We start from the raw sequence: 4,145 nt of genomic DNA on the forward strand, positions 1-4,145 counted from the left end.
ACTTCCCATGTAAGATGCATCATATAAAAGCCCCTGGGTGGCTCAGTCGGTTGGGCATCAGACTCTTGATTTCGGCTCAGGTCATGATCCCAGGGTCATGGGTTTGAGCACCATGCTCAGAATGCTTAGCATTCTCTCCCCCCGCTCTCTCCCCTCCCCCTCTTTCCCCTGCTTATGCTGTCTCTCTCACTCTATCAAAAAAATGCATCGTATAAATCAGACTTGGTTTTATCTCCAGCACTTATAAAACCAGACCTAGGAAAAGAACGAGGTCTGGAGACACATGCATGGTCTTAATTTAGCAAATGTTGAGCTTGCCCTGATGGTTACAAAATCAGAACAGCAAGAATATTTGCAGTATTTTATCAATTAATTAAAAATTCATAAGTTCAAAACATAATATGTGTTATTTGTAGGCATTTCTAAGAAAAAGTTGTAAAAGATTAAACTCATTTGAAAGAATAGCATATTATTAAATGATTTGTATCATAAATTTTAATTATAATACACTTTCACAAATATTTTCCTATGTATTTGTCACAAAATACAAGTGAGGTGAGTGGTTAGGAACTGTACTTTACAGACAAGAAGTCTGAAGCTCCAAATTGAAAAGGCAGATATCAGGGCTGGGTCTCAGGCCCAGGGTTCCTGACTCGTCACACCACAGCTGTTTGCATTGTCTCATAGTTGGTCTTTAATGGTTCATTGACCCACCTTTCCTCACCTCCATTACTTATCTCTCAGATGTCATTCCAGTTCAGGAAATAATTTTTAAAAACCAAGAGGTAGTAGTAGGGAATTTCCAAAACAATTCTGCAACTGAAGAAACGTATCTAGAAAGAGTAAGAAGGGAGGCATACTGTTCTGGTAGTTAGGATGGATAGAGGCAGTGACATCGTGAAGCCAGTTCACACAGGTTCGAAAGAGCCCATTGTTAAATTTACAGCAATTTTGCTTTTTGTTAAATAGCGATTATCAAAAATTAATTTACATAAACTTGTAATTGAACATTATGTTAAAAACAAAGGTAGTAAGTCCTGGACTTGTCACTTCCTACTTATTTTACAGTGGTTTACTATTATCTATGCTTTTGATATTATTTACATCCGTGGTGTCTGTATGGTGGAAATACTGTCATGTTACCTGCTTTTCCCTGTCCTGCATTGGTAGTCCAGAACCAACCACGATGGAAGTATTTACACCATGAAAATGACAAATGCTACAGTTGTTGTTTTGTTCATTGTCTGGACTTTTAAAAAAATGGAGAATATGTTAATGCAGATTAAATTTAAAAATGTGTCTGTAGCTGTTACATTGTGAATAGCTCGTAAAATGGAGAAAATATTTGTCTAGTATTTGAAACTACTATCTGATTCAGCAAAGAAATTGCTCATGTCAGTGAAAACTGAATGAAGTCTGACAAACATTTTGTTATTTCACTTTAGACTCACTCTATAATGTAAAAGAAAATATCAACTAACATTTATGTCAGAACTCCACTTCTTTGTCAAAAACATGAGAGATTTCTTTTTGGAATAAGATCATAATCAAGCATTTAAACATAGTTTACCTTTGTGGCACTATTGTTGGGCATAGGATGAAAAGAAAAAACTGATAATGGATTTTATAAGAAACAACAAGTCACACTAAAGTCATTGGTATGGAATTTATAGTGATGGTTATCACATATTTTATAACTATATGTAAATTGGGAGCTAAATGTTCTTAAGGTAGTACATTTTGTAATAAACTTTTTTCACCCCTTGGAGAACCAGTTAAACACTTAGCATACCACAGGATGGAGGACATGCTTTGTTACAAGATGAGCACTCTGCCAATGAGAGAGATACCAGAAAAATCTGTGCTTGTCCCTTTGTAATTCTCTTTGAACAAGAGCTCTAATTATGTATAATGATGCCAGTTTTATGTAATAGACCTCTGTGATTTTTTCCAATATTGTATGGGGAGGGACTCTTTTCTACATGTGAGGTCTTAGCTTTAAATGCCAGATTGCATTTTCCTTGTAAAAGGTCATCAACTTACATAGACAAGTGGAGGACAAAAAGCACTCACTAGCTGTAGGTAAGCTTGATGAGTGGCCCTAATATTCTTTCTTTGGTCCTTCAGAGCTTCACTCCATTGATGTGACTTCTCCAGAATGAGTCATAATTTACATTTCATTCTATCCCCTTGGGACTCTGCGTTATATTATGCTACTGTAATGATAGTCACCAAGGAGTTACTGGCATCCAAGTGATATATGTTCATAGTTATACTTGTTCACTTTTATACTCGTTTTCTGGTCATGATTTAACCCCAATTGATAACTCTGTGGTTGAGATTCTAAGCATGTGGCACAATGGTAGTGGTGGAAAATATTCAATAAATAATTGTGAATTGATTGAGAGGATGTCCTTCTAGACTCCTTCAGGCATACCACTTCCAACTTCTGTACTGAAGGCCAAATTAGTCATATGATTTCTTCTCCCTTTTATTGAATTTTGAATGAAAATTAATTTATGCAAAATCCAAAATTGCAGAATGGTTATCTACCAGTTTTCTGGTAAAGCTGTCTTGGGCTTTAGAGCTGGCTTGCTTTGTCATTCATATATGCCCTGTTGGTTTTTATTTGAGGTTTAACTTGTACTATAGTTAATCATACTTAAGTTCCATTTGTAAAGGCCTTGATGAGGCAGCAGAAATGTCTGAAGAGAAGACGAAATCATGAGATGCCATGGTCTTTTGACTTCCAATTGAAGAGTGGAGGTTAGTTACAGGTCAAAGTGAATGAAGGGATGTTTTCTTGTCATAAGAAGCTTGCTAAAGTAAAATAGGGGAACCTTACTGAGAATACATACTTCCTTTTAAAGCTTCCATGGCTACTGTATGATTTAAATAGGAACATCAGGGTGTTCTATATATTTAATGTATGAAATAGTTACCTGACTATGAACATCACAGAGAGAGGTGGGTTAAGGAAAGTTCTTTGTAATTAGGTGGACTGGCTTCCAGTCCTGGATCTGCCTACGCAGAAAACTTAATCTTTCTCAACTTTAATTTTGTTATTTGTAAAGCTGGAGATTATTTATAACGTATAATACCTACTTTGTTAGGCTTTTTTAAATATTAAATAAGATGAAAAACATAAAATGGTTAGCAAAATTTCCACTCACAGATGTTGATGGAAACATTTTGCAAAGAATATTCCCATGATGTAAAACCTTATTGAGAAGGCAAGTTGGGGAATAGTTTCCCTTCAGAAAATCTTTTATTTCATGGGCTACATACTGACTTTCTCTGTTACTATTCTAAAATGGTGCTACTTCATAACAATATTTTAATAAACTACAAATAGATTTAGCTACTTTAAAAATGATTTGCTGAGTTTTTTGAGGATTGTTCAATTATATGCAATTTGTGAAGGTTAAATTACATTGGGGATTCTTTTTTTGTTTATAGATCATGAAGATCTAAGAACAGTATGTCTCATATCACAAGGGGAGGTTGTGGTACAACGGTCGTCTGGTCTGCTGTCATGGCATGTTTAATTCCAAATCCAGTGTAATAGTTTCCATTTTATGTACATGTTTTCTGTGAATTTTAACTTTTATCTGATTAAATGCCATTCATAGTAGTTTATAGGTGATTCTCTGGCTACTCCTAGAAGATTTATCTATCCCTTTCATTTGAAGTAATTTTCTATATTATCAAAAGATAACAGTTCACATACACAGCAAACCTTTACAATTTATATTTTAATCTCTGTTATGTTAACAAAGTGTAAGTGAGAAGTGAATGCAAAGACTAAGACAATCAGGCCTTACTTACTTGGGCAGGTGAACACCGTCACCCACTCCTGCCCCACTGGCACATTATTTCCGCAGTTTGCTCCTTGGAGCCTGAAGAGGCATGCTGTTACAGAGGGTCACATCAGAGGCCCAAGTAGTTATGAAAATGCTGCTTTTGAAGATTTATGAAGCACACTGGGATATTAAAATCTCTGAGGAGTCCTGCAGTAAAGCAAGTTGTTTGATCCAGCATTTTCCTCTTTTATTGCATAATACCTATACCTGGTATCATTTGTATTTGATGAAACATGCTTTAGGAAACTTTCCTCTGGATTGCAATCCCTCAGCCAGAAGCAA

At 35.6% G+C, this 4,145-nt stretch overlaps 1 non-coding gene across 1 annotated transcript; it reads right to left on the reverse strand.

Annotated features, from left to right (window-relative positions):
* Nucleotides 1–226: 226 nt before the first annotated feature.
* LOC112862996 (small nucleolar RNA SNORA72) lies at nucleotides 227–358 on the reverse strand. Its single transcript, XR_003223840.1, has one exon. It is a non-coding gene; the product is annotated as a small nucleolar RNA SNORA72 (small nucleolar RNA).
* Nucleotides 359–4,145: the final 3,787 nt, after the last annotated feature.

The sequence above is a fragment of the Puma concolor genome, chromosome B2 (assembly GCF_028749965.1).
Source record: "Puma concolor isolate L17-30 chromosome B2, mPumCon1.1.hap2, whole genome shotgun sequence".
Classification (NCBI taxonomy): Eukaryota; Metazoa; Chordata; class Mammalia; order Carnivora; family Felidae; genus Puma; species Puma concolor.